The sequence below is a fragment of the Atheta coriaria genome, unplaced genomic scaffold (genome assembly GCF_025399875.1).
Source record: "Atheta coriaria isolate IRGN ID8LTWV9N9 unplaced genomic scaffold, Caltech_Dcor_3.1 hic_scaffold_2_pilon, whole genome shotgun sequence".
Taxonomy (NCBI): domain Eukaryota; kingdom Metazoa; phylum Arthropoda; class Insecta; order Coleoptera; family Staphylinidae; genus Dalotia; species Dalotia coriaria.
In genome coordinates, this window is record NW_027045444.1 from 2,850,499 (window position 1) to 2,870,022 (window position 19,524).

Consider the following 19,524-nt stretch of genomic DNA (forward strand, 5'->3'; position numbering starts at 1 on the left):
GAACAAAGTTTTAAGATGAATTTTAGGTGAAAATAACGTGGAAATGTTTTTAAATTTTTAAATTCTATCAATAAATACGTGAGATATTAAATTTTTAAGGTTTATGTTGACAGTTGGATAGGTGGCGCTGTTATAACTGTCAAATCTGTCACTTTAAAGTTAAAATCGCATAAAACGCGTAATTATTAACCAATTTTTATTATTTTTTCGATAAAATATCAAAAAAATGATTTATTTCAATATATTTTTCATTTTAAACACTTTGCCGACCATGTGACATATCTCATAATGACTTAAGTCAAGTAAAGTTACTTAAAACAACTTTAACAAAGTTTTAAGCTGAATTTTAGGTGAAAATAACGTGGAAATGTTTTTAAATTTTTAAATTCCATCAATAAATACACGAAAATATTTGATTTTTAAGATTTATCTTGACACATGCATAGGTGGCGCTGTTATATCTGTCAAACCTGTCACTTTAAACTTTAATACTTCATAAACCACGCAAATATGAACCGATTTTTACGATTTTTTCTGCAATACGCCTCAAAAATTATTTTAAAACCGAAATTACAATATATTTTAGGTTACACGTACATTTCTTAACACTTCGCGGTCGATGCGACTTGTCCCATGATATTTTATTGAATATGCAAATACGACAACATCGTAAAAGCGCCAGAATTCAGCCGAAAAATAATATTAACGAGACAGGAGACATCTGGACGCGTGTGTTTTTGTCTCCTCTCTTCTTGCGATTACGTTTTTTTCCTCCTCCCGGCTGGCTCCACAACGCTCGTGTCGTATTGATATTACATTGTAATTTTATGTCCTTCGTCTTCGCCTTTTTCTCTTTTATTTTTCGTGCGAAATTGCACCACGAACTTTGCTTGCGTTTGCATTCGCTCGCTTGCAAAAGTTTTAATAGTACAGCACAAGCAAGCACCGAGAACGAGCGAGCGACGGGAAAATTTAATATTTATGCAAATATTTGCATGTTTGAGTTTATTAAACAATCGACGACCAAACGGAGCGCACCGCTTACAAAATGCGAAAATAAACGGATGGGACAAGAATGAATTTTTGTGCGCGAGTCAATATTAAACTTTAAAATCTGAGAATCGAGAAATCATTCATGACGCAGTTTTAAAGCGGTTAGGCCTTGGTGTATTGACAAAATATGTGGGAAACAAAATTTGGTACTAATATCTTTAAATCAACATAAAACACGCAAATATTAAGCGATTTTTAAGTTTAACTAGTTTCATGTTGAATTCTGTGTGAAAATAACGTGGAAATGTTTTTGTAATTTTAAATTTCATCAATAAATAGCTGAGATATTTGATTTTTAAGGTTTAGATTGACAGTTGCATAGGTGGCGCTGTTATAACTGTCAAAACTGTCACTTTAAACTTAAAAACCTCACAAAACACGTAATTATCAACCGAATTTTATGATTTTTTCGGTAAAATTACCTAAAATATTATTTATTTCAATATATGCGGTCCATGTGACATGTCTCATAATGACTTAAGTCAAATAAAGTTAGGGTGGGTGCACCAGTGCCGCACCAGGCACCAGTAGTACACCATTTCCACTTTCACATTAAAATATTAACGTTATGTCGAATTTTCCGCCACTTTTTTTTATTTAATAGAACTGCCGAACTTTTATGAATCATATAGTCGTAAAAAAAAACGACAAACTCGCCATCCACATCAGTTTTTAAAGCAAAATTCGAAGCGACAATCGTGCACTTCGTTTCGAGCGGCCATTCTAATAAGCGACACGTCGACGGAAAGTTTTCTTAAATATGTATAAATCTTCGTTTATATCAATTTCTGTAACCGCTTTTCTAATCAATTGCGTACTATGCATTGTGGAGCATTAATATTACGTTTTATTTAATCTGAAAATGCTAATTTAAATCAATAATTGCCATTGGTAAACTACTGGCACACGAAAAGAATGATTTTCCAGTAATATACCATTTGGTCTACCACTGGTGATTTAGCTTTTTGATATATTTTTTATTTTTTCTCTTATATGTAGGTTTACATAATGCTAAAATAAAATATTATCACAAAAAGAATAACATTATTCACAATGTTCCAGTTGTAGACCACTGGTTTACTACTGGTAATATCTGTACCAAGAGTTTATTCCTGTAATTGACCACCTACATTTTCGTACAAAATGCTGCCGAAAAGAACGTTTTTTTTAACTATAAGGAGGAAGATGAGTTAAAAGCAATTGACGAAATAAGTAAAGGTGCAAAAATTAGGGAAATATGTCGAAAATACAACATACTTCACACTACGGCCACAAATAAAATAAAGTTAATATACCTAATAATAAATAATCATTTTCTCAAAAGTACTTTCATTGTTTTCTTTTTATTTCGATTTATTTTATATTTTTTGATTTATGTAAATTTATAAATATTGTGTTATAATTATGACACTTGTGTAAATTACACAAATTTTTGTAAATTATCTAGTTCTTAAATTAGTTAACAACATTATGAGCCTTGTAGCATTTAAGTATTACTTGAAACTTGTAGACTGATGAAAAGTTGTGATGATTATTACATAAAAAAAAGTGGTTCATTATTGGCTCAACGTCTGGTCTACTGCTGGTACAGACTGGTCAACCTTAGGCACATTGCGATTTTCCACATTTATTGTTAAATAACAAGAAACCTAACAGCTATTAAGAAAATTGGAATAAGCTACATGATTCTATGGTAAACAAAGAGTATGTAATTCTTTTTTTGCAATGATTGTTGTAATAATTGAGTCACAATATCAAAATTACTTTCAAAATGTCGCTTAATTGGTTTGTTACTGGTGCAGTCACCCTACTTAGAACAAGTTTAACTACTTTCAAGTTGAATTTGGTAAGAAAATATCGCGAAATTGTTTTTAAATTTTTAAATTCCATCAATAAATACGTGAAATATGGCATTTTTAATATTTATCTTGACATATACATAGGTGGCGCTGTTATAACTGTCAAAACTGTCAGTTTAAACTTAAAAACCTCACAAAACACGTAATTATCAACCGATTTTTATGATTTTTTCAATAAAATGTCTTAAATATTATTTATTTCAATATATTTCAGATTATACATCAATTTTTCACATATTGCGATCCATATGACATGTCTTATAATGACTTAAGTCAAATAAAGTTACTTAGAACACGTTTAACTACTTTAAAGTTGAATTTTGTAAGAAAATATCACGAAATTCTTTTTAAATTTTTAGATTCCATCAATAAATACGTTAGATATTGCATTTTTAAGATTAAACTTGACATATACATAGGTGGCGCTGTTATAACTGCCAAAACTGTCACTTTAAACTTAAAATCATCATAACTCAACAAAATATCAACCGATTTTTATGATTTTTTCGCTAATATGCCTCAAAAAATTATTTTAAACACAAATGACAACATATTTTCTATTAAATTAATTTTATTCAAATCATTATTAAACCCAAAACCAAAAAATCCAAGAAACATTCATATTTCAAGTTTTAATCCGTTTTAAAGTCCTTGATGCTTTCTTTAATAGATGAATGATTGTGCACTCTTGCGTATTGGAACAACAGCGATGACAAAATATGTGAGAAACAAGCGCGCGAACTAAATTCAACTCATTTCTACGCGCCGAGCGCAGCGCATGATTGTAGATGTGGCACATGGCATTCAGGCATTCACGTTTATTGTTCTTGTCGCGCTGTGCCCTGCTATTTGTTTACACCGTATTTAAATCGATAGCGAGCGCGCGGCATAAACAATAATAAGCACGTAGGTCGCGTGCGTGTGTCTGCGAGTGTGCGCAAGACATTAATTCCGACAGCCGCGACATGCTGAACAACTTGTAGTTGCGGCGTGTATCTGTGTGTGGCTGCGACTGTTGCAAGAGACCGATTATTGTTTATTGGAAGCGATAAAATCCGAGTTATCAACTGTATCAATCAATGAGTGTATATCATGCGGTGTGGCGATTAAATTGCAGACAGAATGCAAAATGCAAAGATTCGGTGAGTTGTTTTAGATTTTCTGGTTATGTCTCTTGGTGTACATGTGTGGTGGTGTGGTAAAGTGAAGTGAGAGTTGTTTGGCGGTGAGTTGCTTGACTTAAGTCGAGTGCGTGGACACAGCATAGACAAATGTCTCAATTACTTCAACTTATGCAAAATTTCTAACGGTTTATGACGATCATAAAGTGTGAACAGCTTTATTTCATTGAAAAAACTAGTTTGGTTAATTTTTTGGTATTTTTTATCATTGCATAACGCATTGGACGTTGTTTTATTGTTGATTAAATTTTATTTTGTGGATTTTTATGTAGAAAATCTGTTTTGATGGTTTTTTTAACGAAAAAATGATGAAAATCGGTTGATAATTACGTGTTTTATGACGTTTTTAAGTTTAAAGGGACAGTTTTGACAGTTATAACAGCGCCACCTATCCAAGTGTCAATATGAAACTTAAATATCAAATATCTCTGTTGGTTTTTGGCAGATTTCCAAAATTTAAAAATATTTTTATAGTATTTGCTACTAATATTAAAACCAAAATGAAAATATTATAAAAATCTTGTTATTTCCGTATGTTTTTAAACGTTTCTTGATTTTTGCAATTGTTTTAAGTTTACTTACTGAATATGAAATAATTTTTGATGGTTTTTATTGAAAAAATCGTGAAAATCGATTGATTATTACGTGTTTTATGAGGTTTTTAAATTTAAAGTGTCAGTTTTGACAGTTTTAACAGCGCCACCTATCCAACTGTCAACATCAACCTTAAAACTCAAATATCTCGCTTGTTTTTCGACCGAATTTCAAAATTTAAAAACATTTTCATTCCATTCAATTGAAGAATTCATAATTTTCATATCATTTCAAGTTTTTCTAAAAATAATTTGCCATTTTTAAACAAATACCACCCTTAAATAATTCTCGACAGAATTAAAAAATTCCAAAAACATGCCGCAATGACTTATCCCTCGCCCTCACCCCCGTATTTTTTGTTCCATCTTGACAATTATCAATAATTGCCATTGTGATTGCAATTCCATGTCGGCGGTGGTCGCATTGTCTGCAGCATTCGTCGCGCATCGTTTACATCGCTCATAATAACTTTATGTATCAAATTTTTACGTTTAACGCATCGCACATCTGCCGCTGTGGGCCGCGTGCACCTAATAACAAAAGATCCCGGCGGCCGATGGTTGGTGGTGGTGGTGTTTCTACCCCAAAACGGCAAACTGCACACGGCCACGTACACGTCAACCGACTACGTGCAAACAGCCACAGCCACGAGAGATGAAAAATAACAATTGCCTTGGAATTCTCCAGAGAAACATTCCGAAAATTACAGAATATCGGTATAGACACATACAGGGTGTCGTAAAATATATCACATATAATATTGTGGTATTGCACTGTTGTTGAGACATTAGATTTAATTCGTTTAGCGCACAATGCGGGTGGAAACGTAATAATAACATTATGTCGCGCATTAACCGCGTCGCGCGCCAGCTTGTTATGACTCATTCAAGTGTGTGCATTTTCTGCATATTCGCGACAATGAAAACCACCGGCGCAATCAACCACAATCGCATTAGACGCGTGAATGTCTCCGGAAACGTCTCCGCGTTCGGGTATTGGTTTATTAGCGTCCTGTCGCTTTGTTTGCGCGATTATTTCAATCCGGGGAGGGTTTGGGTGGACGTGGAAATGACCAAAATCCAACTCCACTCTTAATCCAATAAGATGACGACCACCGCCCGGCAAGCGATGGATTTGATCATCCCCTAGCCATTTGAACCGCCAAGCCAAGGGTGGTATAGGTAGTAAATGAAGAATTTGTTTCGTCAACACTAAACTAGGGGACATTCCTCAATGAATGAATCCCCAATATTCCGAACCTACGACGTCAATGGAGTAATTAATCCTGGGCCAGTGTGTTAGTAATCTCATCAAAACCATCGCCTAGGGTTTATTTATGCGAGAAGGAGAAAATTTTGAGGTGTTTGGTGAAATTTTTATGAAAATCGGTTGGTAAATAGAGATTTTATGAGGTTTTTTAGTTTAGAGTGACAGTTTTGACAGTTATAACAGCGCCATCTACTGAAATGTCAGTTTAATAATTCATTATTAAATATCTCGCACATTTTTCAATGAATTTTAAAAATTTTAAAACTTTTGGGTTTGTTTTTTCTTTATTTTGAATATAAGTGCATTACTAAAATGTTACAAAGTAAATTAGGCTAGGTAATCTTATGAAAATCATCCCCTAAAATTAATTAACACGAAAATCTATTAAAATTTAAATTAATCAGCAAAAATTTCATAAAAATCGATTGATAAATACGCGTTTTATGCAATTTTTAACTTTAAACTGACAGTTTTTACAGTTATAACAGCGCCACCTATTCACCTGTCACCCTAAACTTAAAACCTCAATATCTCGCTTGTTTCTCAATGGAATTCAAAAATTTAGAAACTTATTTTAACCAAAATGTGAGCACAATGAATTGAATCGTAGTGAACTATATTTCGGAAAGAATTTGTAACGTTTTTTGTTACTCGATGAAAACGTTTCGGAGCGCACTGAAGTAAAAAAACGCAATGGCTTTAAATATAAAGCCGATTAATACTTATTGCTTCGTCGCCGGCGGCTACCGCGTCGCATCCCGAATGCCTCACCTCGCCATCATCAACCTCTAAGAGTAAGACTACCTGCATGCTTACGAGTATACCTGGCGATAAAAATATTCCCACCAACAACGCAATATAAATATTTTTAGATATCGAAGTTCTGAACACTCAGTATAATTTTTATCTTAAAACATTTTCAGTTGCTGTGTGGCTGCTGTTGTTACTTTAATACATTTTTTCGTCTTATTTTTTCTTCCTGTGATGTTTTGGTTTTATTTTCGGGGGTGCCCGTCTGTGGCTCATGCGTATCGACCTATAATTTTCTAACATTAGCGGTCGGGCTATATCCGTCGATAATTCGACTATAATTTCTTCTAATTTCGAACTTTTCCCAAAGACGATCTCGGTGCTCGTCGCGGCCCGAAATTAAAATCGTGCCACATGGTTTGCATGAGGATCATAAATCCAGTTTCGACGTAACGCATTCAAGACACAAGACATTAGAGGCATTTTTGTGGAGATGCGCGCCAGCACCGAGATATTAAAAGCTTTTTGAAGTTTCGGCCCGATTATGTTCGTAGTTATTAAAAAGCGTTTATGTCGATTGAGTTCCAGTTCGCTTTTCATCAATGAATAGAGATGAAAATTACCGAAGGGAATTTTTACGGGAATTTTATCGAAAAAATTATTAAAATTGCTTTGTTTTTGTGGGTTTTATCGGGGTTTGAAGTTTATGTTGACAGTTTTGACACGTAGAACAGCGCCACCTATATAAATGTCAACAGAATACTTTTATGGCTTATAACTTTGATATTTATGAACGGATTTTAAAAATTTAAAAATGTTTCATCCTAGTTTAACTGAAATTTAAAGAATTTCTTTTTATTTTTCTTTATTTGCTTGTCTTTGAGGTTAGAATTATAAGTATTATATAATATTTCAACTAGAAGCATACATGGAGTGTCTGCCGGCCTCATTTATTTTTTGCGCCGCGTGTTTTTCGTCTTTTGTTTGTCGAGTCGCGTCGAGTTGGGTTCGGACGCGCGGCGGCGGCGGCGGCAGCGTCGGGGTTGTAGACCTATGAAGTGGGTGTAATGTCTCATTAGCGTCCCGGGTTGCCTACATGCCTATACACACACCGACACACATTTCTTTCTTCCTTTCACGTTTTTTTTTTCGCTGTTTTTGTGCCTGTGTGCTGTCGAAGCCGAATATATGTGCCATGTCGAAAATGCGCGCGGCGAATAATTCATTGCCCGAGTGCGGATTTCGGTGGCAGACGTTACGAAACACCAAATGTAACAACCGCCATCTACTCCAGTGGCGGAGTCTAGAGGGATGTGAGGTGTGAGGGCGGGCTGTGTGTGAAGAAAGACGATGTGAGAGTATTTTTTTCGTGAGCGATGAACGTGTGAGACGGCTCGTCGGCTCGAGTTTTAATCGATGCGCTAGGCTAGACCTAGGTGCCTAGGAAAGAAAATTATACTCCCGAGGGGGTGAGAGAGGGTGAGAAAAAGGGATGAGTCAATCCAAAGGAGAGATGCACACGAAATGAATAACAGGAAAAACCTGGAGTTAAAAAACTTTTTTCATATTTTTTTACTAATTAACAAAAACTTAATTAATTAGTTTCAGTAAAATTATTAGATATTTCATATAAACAACAAAAAATGTTGACGTAAATAAAAAATTTCATCAAAATCGGTTGATATTTACACGTTTTATAAGCATTTAAAGTTTTTTCTGACAGTTTTGACATTTATAACAGCGCCACCTATACAAATGTCATCACAAATCTTCAAAATTTAATATCTCAGCCATTTATGAATCAATTTAAAAAATTCTTTCACTAATATTTCTCACAACTCATAATCTTCTATTCCAAACAGAAATTATACAAAATTCTTATTCATGTATATTTTCCGACATTTCAAACCGTGATTAGTCTTTGGTTGGAGAATTGTACATAACAATGGTGTAATTATCCGAATTAGCGTCACGCTGACTGTCAACCGCGGTGAATTCCGAAACACGAAACTTTTGTGTTTTGTGCCTCGCCGGCGTTATATATTTATATTCCGTGCCTCATTTTCTTTTCAGATTTTTTTCCTCCTCGACTGTCATTTCTTTACCTTTTGCTTTGACTTATTTTATATATTGTGTGTGATTTTTTGTGCGCTAGTTGGCTTAGTTAAGGCATAACAATATTTCGGGTGCCGGTGTGGATAATTACCACATCGCCGTTCATTAGAAACGTAAGAAATTCGTCCCCATAATATCTAACCACAAACTTCCGGAGTAACTATGTTTTTGACAATGGAAATACCAGCTAGAAGTAGGAGTAATTCATGTGCAGGTACAAACGCACGCAATTCAAAGAATATTTCAAATTTCGAGTTTTGAATGTTTTTTTTCTTCGTTTTGTTTTGTTTAGTTTTGTATCTTCCGGTGGATATTCCAATACCTATGATGCTGTAATATATTTAGGGGTGGATTTGACATCCGAGTGAGTGACTCTAATCTGTTTGTCGTTTTCGTTTGTGTTTCGTACCTGAAACTTTGAAATGTGAAGCTTGGCGAAACCTGCGCAAAGAAATAAAGCCTAAAGATGGACAAAGGTACGAAAAGAAAAGAAAACGGGACACAAAAGGTGTAGAAACGTGCACCTTTCGGTCATTTTCGCTACCTTTACCTTTTTTTGTGAGAAATTTCAAGCTTAAGAAAAAATGTGAGACACCTTGAGACACCTGAACACATAAAAATTGGGACAAATGTGCGCAGAAAAAATGCTGGGAGAAAATTTAACGAAAAAATTATCAAAATCGGTTGGTAATTATGTTATTTAGAAGAGGTTTTAGTAAAATGTGACAGGTATGGTGTAGAGAACAGCGCCACCTATGCAAATGTCAATGGTAAAGTTTGGAAGCGTGTAACTTTGTTGGTTTTTGATCGATTTTGAAAATTTAAATACATTTGCGTGATATTTTATGATTTTTAAAAATATTTTGAGAAAACTCATGAATATTGTAAATAATAATTAATAATAATTACATTTTCTTGCAAGAAATTTACAGAGAAAATAATTTAGAGCAAATTAAGTCAAAAAATATTAAAATCGATTAATATTTACTTGTTTTATCGCGATTTAAAGTTTTTGTGACACTTTTGACAGTTATAACAGCGCCACCTATCCACATGTCACTTCCAACCGTTATTTCCCCATATCTCCTTATTTACCAACAGAATTTAAAAATTCAAAAACATTTCCGTTCCGTTTTCAATTCCTCACATTCCCAAGATATTTCATGATTCAGCCATAAACCAAGCAGTAAATATTAATAAACCATGATTCATCAATGCATCGATTGTCATCAATGCCGTGCTCTACTTAAACAACCCATATAAATCTTATCACGCTATTTACACACTTGCATCGCACGACAACAATGCAAGTATTGATGATATTTTAATATCGCAGTTCCGCAATCCGCATGCCAAACATTTGTCACCGCGAGCCACTCGAGACTCTCAAAGTCTCTTCTCGGGAATAAAAATAATCCACGAACGTGCTTCACGTGAATATGAATGTGAATGCGAAGGTAAACGCAGAGTAAAGTAAAGGTTCTACTGTCCTCAACTTCTTCAGCAATGCGTCGAGCTGCGTTGCGTTCTACCTGTGTGTGCATGCGATGCGCATTCCCTTCTTCTTCTTCTTCGACTACTTCTTCGCATGGTGTAAATATGCGGTTGGAGCTGAGTTCGGAGCGCGGTCCGATGTTCGACGTTTTCAGAACGTACAGTACATGGAGACACAGAACTCATCTGGCTATGATGGCGCTCAAACTGGACTTAAGTTAAGTAGGATTAATTTAAGTTTTTTTAATAAAAATTTTATAAAAATCACATTAATATTAAAAATGTTATAAAAATAGTTTTGACTTAAGTCAAGTCATTTTAACATGACTTAACTCAACTTTACTTAACTTAAGTCACTTTTTGAGTTTGTGTTTAAGTTTGTGTTTATGTTGGTAATGTGTGAATGTTTAGTTTTTGTATCAATTTTGTTTCTGTTGGTCGCTTTGTGTCGCTGGTGACTCGTTACATTTTTACGTTTTATATTGTTATATTGTTGTATTACGTCCTCGAGAGTTTTTCTCGGACGGCCGGTCGCGCGAGGCGTCCGAAGAAGGAAAAAACCGAAAACCATTCAAGTAAGACCGGTCGAATGAAGAGCCGAAGAGTCGAAGCGCCGAAGAGCGTAAGCTCGAGAAGCAGCGTGTCCGCGCGCGGCCGGACGAAGTCAAAGTCTTGACTTTGACTCTGACTTAAAATTACACTCGGAGACTTAAGTCAAGTCATCAATGATGGCCGATATTCGACAATCAAACCGTCACACAACAATTCAACACTTTCGGTATTAGACTTAAGTCTTTTAAAGCTTTAAAAATTTAGATTTTAAGACAAAAATGAAGAAAGACTTAAGATAAGTCACTTTTTGATTTTTTTTTTTGATCTTAAGTCATCGACAGGAAATTGAAAATTCCTCTGCGCATGATCGGTCAACCAAAAATTTCACACTTTTAAAGGATGACTCATTGAATCAAATTTATTTTTTTAATTATTATTATTATTACTTAAGAGTAAAATTTATAAAAACTGAAATAATTTTTACAACCGGAAATGACTAGAGTTTTGACTTAAATATTTCATCTTAGTTGGGTGCATCTCACGATGAGTTATATTTCCGCACGAGGGATGTGACTTAAGTCACTTGTAAGTCATTAAGACACATTTCAACTTCATAAAACGTGTAAATATCAAGTGTTAATTTGTTGATTATCAACAAACACAGAAGGGCACAGACAAACACGTTAAGTGTGTTTAGCGATAAGAGAAATCCTACTGTAAGTAAAGTGACTTAACTTAAGACACGTGTCTTTTGATAATTTTTAATTCTTTGTGAAATATTTTTGTTATTTGACTTCCTGTCACGAAAATCACAATCCCCTAGTGGTAATGTGTGTGATTTTGAGTGATTTACTAATTCGTGAGTCATGTGTGTACTTAAGCTATAAGCTAAACAACGACTTAACTTCTAAAGCTTAAATTAACACCCGAAACAATTAAGACGCATTACAGGCTTGCTTTGTTTTGTGAATCGGTGATTGATGCGACGTGTCGTGCAAGTCAATCACAATTATCACTAATGCGGGTGACACATCACGCATTGCGCATGCGCAAATGACTTTTCCGTACTTCTTCATTATACACATATTTATTTGTATTCTATTCTATTATCCTTTGTTTGTCCAAGTAAATACTAATTGTAGACATCTTCCTGCCTTCCACAGCTATTATTCTCTTTCGTAGGTAGTTGTAGTTTAGCTACGTCTTTAATTTTAATTTTATTTTATTCTTTATTCATTCGCTGTTAGCTTCTCTTTATTAAATCGAGTAGGAATGCCGGGCTGCTGCATGTGTACGGCTCTCTCGTGGAAAAGCGCGCTCGTATGCATCGCAGTCGTATATCATCATTAGTTACGCCCGGGCACGGAATGTGATTTATAATGCGAACGCACACACGAGCAGAATAAGCAAGAGAATACAATTCTAAGTTGGGTTTTAAAGACGTATGAGTATGAGTAGTGGTGGTGAATGTGTGCGTAACCAAGTAACTCGAATGCAACTCCCGGTGTACAGATTTGAAGGCTTGATTAAATTTTTTCGGATCAAAACTTATTTTTACACTTGATCGACAATTGATAAACGTGATTTACACCTAATTATTTTTTGGTGCAGCGGGTAATGTTTTAATTTTAGATATTCACCCGTAAATTGAAATAGAAATCATTTTTTGAGTTTACAGCTGAATTTTTAATTGTGCATGGTGTAAATTGCTATTTTTTATGAGTGTGATAATGTAACTTTATACACTAGTGTGTAAAATTGCTTTTTGTGTTTGTTGGTGACATTTTCTGTCATTTTATTCGCGTTTTTACTTGAAAAACGCAAAAACATAGAAAAATGCTTTTTGTAGTTAAATTTTAATTATTTTCGATTGCAATGTAAAAAATAGTCTTTTCAAAGGTAATTTTAGATTATTTTAAGTATCAATGTGTAAAAGTGCATTTTTTATCATTGCAACTAGTGCTTTTTCTCATTTTGTTGTCGTTTTTATTTAAACTAGCCTCAAAATACGTGAAAACAAACTTTTTGAGATTTACACCTAAAAATGTTCTACTACAGTGCATAAATTATTAGTTTTACAAGAGTTTAATGTTTTTATTTTATACACTAGTGTGTAAAATTCTTCTTAATCACTGTGAGTAACTATTAGTGCCATTTTCTGCTTAATTTGGCTTAAAATACGTCAAAAACACAACTTTTTGAATTTACACTCAATTATTTCGTGTAACAGTGTGTAAATTCCTAGTTTTTATTATTTTTGACATGAAACTAACCTTAAAAAGCCTAAAAACTCACTTTAAACACAATTATTTAACTTTTCGAGCCGACAAAAATCTATTTTCACTTATTATGCATCCACAAAATTCAATTACGAAATTTCCGCGTAGGATTACTTGACACACGCAATTGTCATTAATTTATGACGGCCATTTTACACGCACTTGTAAATTTTACGATGCTCTGAAGTTAACAGTACTTTGGCGACACATATAAACGCAAAACTACATCTGCAACTGCACTGTGGTCCTAAAATCACTCCGACTCCGACTCGCAATAAGTAATCACTTCTTGGAGTAGGTCAGGTAAATTCCTTTACGACACAAAATTGCATCGCCATCATTCAGGTACTCGTATATTTTATTTATACAACATCTCGAAATATTCACTTTTTTCATTTATTCATTCATCAAATACGCAGAATTATTCTGAATTATTCAATTTGAATAAGAATACTCAATGCTGTCTGAAACAGATTAGTGAGTGACTGGCGATTGAAATTGACGCGCATATTATAAATATTTCGTAATTAATTTGAGAATGCGATCCGACCACTCCGACACTCTTCTCGACTCGCGGCAGGCGTGCTGCTGGTGCTGGTGAGCGACGTGCCAACGACATTCGATCGACCTAGTCATCAGCCATAACCTCATACTCTTCGTCGTCTTCATCGTCAGTCGGCAGTCGTCAAGTTAGTCAAGAGAAGAGATGAGAAGAATGTCAGTCAGGAAGGACTAAAACGGACAGTAACAAGTACTTCAAGAATCTCATTCTATTTCTAAGACATAAAATAAGACATAGGGCAAGACTACGGGTATTTCACATCGGGATAACTGCATATTTTATAGATTAATCAACAAAAAATTAATATTTAAAGAATTATAGTGTTTTAAGACTTATTTTATGTCAAAAATCATTAAAAATTAGGAATTTGCGCATTGTAAGACGAAATAATTGAGTGTAAATTGAAAAAAGTTGTGTTTTATGACAAATTTTAAGCAAAAATCAAATAAAAATGACAAAAAAATTACTTTTTTAAGACATAAGACAACTCTGAAGATGAAATAAATGCATATTTAAAAGATTAATCAACAAAAAATTAATATTTCAAGAATTATAGTGTTTTAAGACTAATTTTATGTCAAAAATCATTAAAAACTAGGAATTTTCTCATTGTAAGAACAAATCATTTGGTGTAAATTCAAAAAGTTGTGATTTTTGACGAATTTTAATCAAAAATCAAACAAAAATTACGAAAAATTATTTTTTTAAGACATAAAACAACTCTGAAGATGAAATAAGTGCATATTTAATAGATTAATCAACAAAAAATTAATATTTAAAGAATTAACACATTTTAGGAGCAATTTTACTTCAAAAACAGTAAAAAATTAGTAATTTACTCATTGTAAGACGAAATAATTGGGGGTAAATTCAAAAATTTGTCTTTTTTGACGAATTTTAAGCAAAAAACAAACAAAAATGACAAAAAATTACTTTTTTAAGACATAAGACAAGTCTGAAGATGAAATAAGTGCATATTTAATAGATTAATCAACAAAAAATTAATATTTCAAGAATTATAGTGTTTTAAGAATAGTTTTATGCCAAAAAAGAGTAAAACAATAATTTATTTAGTGTAAGATGAAATAATTTGGGGTAAATTCAGAAAGTTAAGTTTTTTGACGAATTTTAAGCAAAAATCAAAGAAAAATGACAAAACATTACTTTTTAAGACATAAACCAACTCTGAAGATGAAATAAGTGCATATTTAATAGATTAATCAACAAAAAATTAATATTTAAAGTATTATAGTGTTTTAAGAGTAATTTCATGTCAAAAAACAGAAAAAATTTGTAATTTCACTATTGAACTACGAAATAATTAGGTGTAAATTGGAAAAAATTGTTTTTTTGATGAATTTTAAGCAAAAATCAAACAAAAATACAAAAAATACTTTTTTTGAAGACATAAAACAACTCTGAAGATAAAATAAGTGCATATTTAATGCAACAATCAACAAGAAATTAATATTTAAAGAATTAACGCGCTTTTTAAACATTTTCTGAGCAATTTTCTGTGTAAAAACATTAAAAACAAGCAATTTACTCATTGTAATTTGTTTGTTTTCATAACTTCATGCCTTATTGTATGCTCGTAATATGTGTGGTTTAGTTGTGACCTGTTTGCTTGCCGCATGCCTGCCATCTTGATGTGATATTTATTTGTTTCTCGTGTCGCTTGTGAGGAGACGCGCTTGTCAGTCAGTTTCCGCTCAGGTGCTCAGGTGCATCGCGGTGTTCATTAATCAAGCCACTTCGAGTGTTGCTCGGCGCAACAATGGCGATTCGGGGGGCAGCACGCGAAGCCATTAATAGCTGCTTCTGCCATCGTGTCACTCGAATAAATATAAATTAGAGAAGAAAAAAACAATGACAACCAAGAGCTATGGGTATGAAAGGATATTGATAAAGTAAACATATTTGTTTTAGAAGAAATTCAGTTTATATAATTAATGAATGCATCTTTTAAAAAGTGACTTTTGATGTTATTTAAGGGTTTAATTTTATTTTGTAGGAGTATAAATATCTAGTCGGTTTTGGGTGTAGGTTGAGTTTGTATTCCGTGGTTTTTAATTGTTTCTCTATCTTTTTTTATATATAATTATCTTCCGTCTCATTATACATTTCTCGGTCGGTTGAGTCGAACGAAAACTCCGGCATCGGCATCCACAAAAAAAACAAAAAATAAAAATAAAAACGAAGAAGAAACGCGCTCGGTTTTTGTATTTTCGGTATTTTGACGGAGAATGAAAGCGTCCGCCGCGCACTAATTACACCCCTTATCATCACCAACCTCACAACCTTCATTCTACGCTCCACTGGAGACCAAATATCTACTCACACACATACATAACATAAAAAATAAGTTTGTAGACTTTGTAGACCAATTAATATCATATTTGGATATGAATTTCAAAGTTTATGACCTTAGAAGGTTTAGAAACTGACAAATTCTATTTTTTTGGTTTTATATGCCATATTGTATGGTGTTATGTATTATGAAGATAAAATTTCATTTTTAATTTTGTTTATGCATAATAAGTGAAAATAGTTTTTTGTCGGCTCGGAAAGTCAAATAATTGTGTTTAAAGTGATTTTTAGGCTTTTTAAGAGTAGTTTCATGTCAAAAATAAAATATGATAGTAATTTAAATGTTGTAGAAGATGATAATTAGGTGAAAATGTTGAAAAGTTAATTTTTTTCACCTTTCTTAAGAAAAGTTTAAATAAAAACAGACATAAAATAAGACATAAGTCAACTCAAGATGTTTAACACGAAAATAACTGCATATTTAATACAACAATTAACAAGAAATTAATATTTAAACAATTAACATGTTTTTAGACATTTTAAGAGCAATTTCTTGTCAGAAATCAGTAAAAACTAACAATTTACTCACTGTAATCCAGAATAATTAAGTGTGAATTCAAAAAAGTTGACTTTTTAACGTATTTGAAGCAAAATCAAGCAAAAAACCGACAGAAATAGTTTGATATACTTATACATATTATCATCGTCATCCGCCATGTTGTAGGATACACTCGTATATGTATTATAATAGTTATTATACACTTTTTTAAAGTGCGAGCGCGTAAACTGCATCAACATTTACATTCACACAAAGTCGCGACGCTGTATAATTATCAGTTGCTGGAGCGTGCAGCGTGCAACGACTGCATTCGCATATTATAAACATACAGAGTGTTTATTTATTTCATTTCAAAGAAAAAAAAACAATTATGTATCAATTTCCAAGTAGTTATAGAAATAGAAATTATAATGATACTAATGATAATCACAAGAAAAATTATTTCAAAGAATTCTATAATTATTTCCATTTGAGAAAAGAAAATTATTTTAATATTTCGCGGGTATTCAACGCAATTTTTTTAAATTTGATTTTATTAACGATTTTTTTTAAATTTGTTTCAGTGTGATTTATATATTACTCGGTATCAATCTGGAGCTGCTGTGATGTGGGCAATGGGCATGGGCATCTCTTCTTCGTCGTCTTGAAGCTGCGAGAATCTTCGAAGTCGCGGTGTGTGTGTGCGCTGCGCGGTTCGTTGCTCTCCACTCTCCACTCGCCAGCGAAAGAGACCCGGCCCCGTCTTGCATTGCATCGCATCGCATCGCGCCAAGGTAACTTCCACACACTCTGCTCTCATGCTCTTGGTATGGTATGGTATCGACACTAACTACACACCGGTAGTGCGTTTAGGTTGCACGCGCGTGTGTTGGGTGTGTGTATGTGTGGGCCCCGTCGTCGCATTCTGCCCGATTACGGCCGGGGCCGGTCCGCGCATGACGGCCATTTTGGTTTCGGGGCGCTAAATCGCAACCCGACACATTTTCAATTCCAACATCCGTGGAATTTCGCATGTAGGGTTTTTGTAATTTAAAAAATTAAAAATTTTACTCACCTAGTATTAAGGGTTGGAGATTTCGTGTTGGTAAAAATCCAATAATCCGTTTTGTTGATGTTTCTCGCACGAAACAATTACCATACACATGTAGGAATAATAAGAAACACACTTTGATTCTTCTCAAAATTCACTTATGAATTCACATCACGTTACGCGGCCAATAAACGCGTCCATTTCTTAAATTTATTAATGTTTATCTTAAACCGAGAAATTATTCGTTAAATATTAATAATAATCCACTTGTAACACTCATATTTTATTATTAGGTATTTATTTAAATTTAATAATTATTACACTTTTTTAAATGCGAAATTCTCAGTCGACTGGTGAATTTTTATTTGATATTTTTGTGTTTTGTGGATGAATGTGCAAAACATGCAAGAGAAGGCCGCGTCTCGGTGGCGCACGCGAGCTGTGCCTCGACGCCGCTCTCCGGTGCGAAGCGAAATCGAACTGAAGAGGCAGGAGGAGGTGGAAACGAGAAGAACCAGCTTGGCCCCGCCGAGCGAGCGCGCGCGAAGAATTTTTAGTGCGGCCCGGGGTGCGCGCAGCCGGCAGGAACCCGCTCGATGCGCGTTCAATGTTTCCGACCTCTGCGTCTACCTCTATTCCTTCTATGTGTTAAACAGAGAGGTATAAAGTTTAATCCGTAAGCGAGAAACACGTATAGTAAAAGATAGGTATAAAACGGCCTAGTTTAACAGGGATAACGCATTAGTAAATATTACTAGTAAGAAAGAGAGGGGAATATAGTGGGGGTGAAGTGAAGTGAGTACAGAGCAGAGATAAGAGAGAGAAGGTGCATGTGAGTTCAGAGATAGAGTTCAATTCATTCACGGTTGTGAGAGACACACACAGATTTACTTTTAGAAAAAGCAAGATAAATATGTGGAGTATTAGTGTGAGAGAATAAAAATAGTTTGGTTTTTGTAGATGTGAAACCATTTTGTTTTCACACACACTACTATACTCAATAGAAAGAGGAAGATAAATATGTGGGCTTATAAGTACGACAGAAACACAAATAGTTTATTCTTTTACATTGGATTTACACACACAACTTAGTGATTTAAAAAGAGGCAGATAAATACATGCGCATATAAAACCAACAGAGATAGAAGAGTAACACCCAATGAGAACGTTTTTAACTGTTGGAGAGTATAACAAAGATAGTTATTTAGGCGGAGTTTTACACGATTCTGAACGAGTTTACACGAAGTGTAAATTTGAATGTTCGGACAATAAAATTCGTTGCATGCGGTCAATTGAATGTGAATTGAATGTAATTCAGTGGTTTATGATATTATCAAATATTACCTAATTGAGGGTAGTTAAAAACACGTGCGCAACACATCTGCGCAATAAATACTCCATAAAATTAACATTTATTCACTCACTTTTCAATTTTTTTCGTTTTTTTTTTAAACCAATTTATTTTTTTTGTGTGAATTTTTTGAATGACACCCTCTCTGAGCAGCATCCGTGGGTGCTATTATTGAGGGTGCAACCGCACCATGCACCAATATATCCTCCGCCGCTTCTAATCAGATGAATCATTGTATAACTTACTGTCTGCTAAGCGATTCCTCTCTTGTCACGTGTGGGGTGACACACGCGTATTGCCAATCTTTGACGCACAATCCGAATGAAAATTGCATCCACGTTCACATCCACCAAGTTTAGAACTTTACTTTTATAAGGGATGTAAGTAGGGATAGAGATGGAGATAGTATTATTTGTTTGGGTTTTTTGTTACCCTCGATTGTGATTAAACTACGCAATCGAAAGAAATAACTTCACTTCTTCAGCTTCTTAACACGTTTTTTACAATAGTGAGGAAGAGGAGGTAGGGGACAGGGGTGAGTTGTGATCACACCCCTTCAATTTTAG

The 19,524-nt window shown here is 34.0% G+C and overlaps 2 protein-coding genes across 2 annotated transcripts in view; one reads left to right on the forward strand and one right to left on the reverse strand.

Annotated features, from left to right (window-relative positions):
• The window catches only part of Eph (Eph receptor tyrosine kinase), a 48,515-nt gene extending 30,340 nt beyond the window's left edge, over nucleotides 1–18,175 (reverse strand). The window contains 1 exon segment of the mRNA XM_065316964.1: nucleotides 17,632–18,175. The gene's annotated coding sequence lies outside the window, so the exon portion shown is untranslated.
• Nucleotides 1–19,524, forward strand: part of IntS2 (integrator complex subunit 2) — a 60,487-nt gene that overhangs the window by 31,007 nt on the left and 9,956 nt on the right. The window contains 1 exon segment of the mRNA XM_065316963.1: nucleotides 17,141–17,350. The gene's annotated coding sequence lies outside the window, so the exon portion shown is untranslated.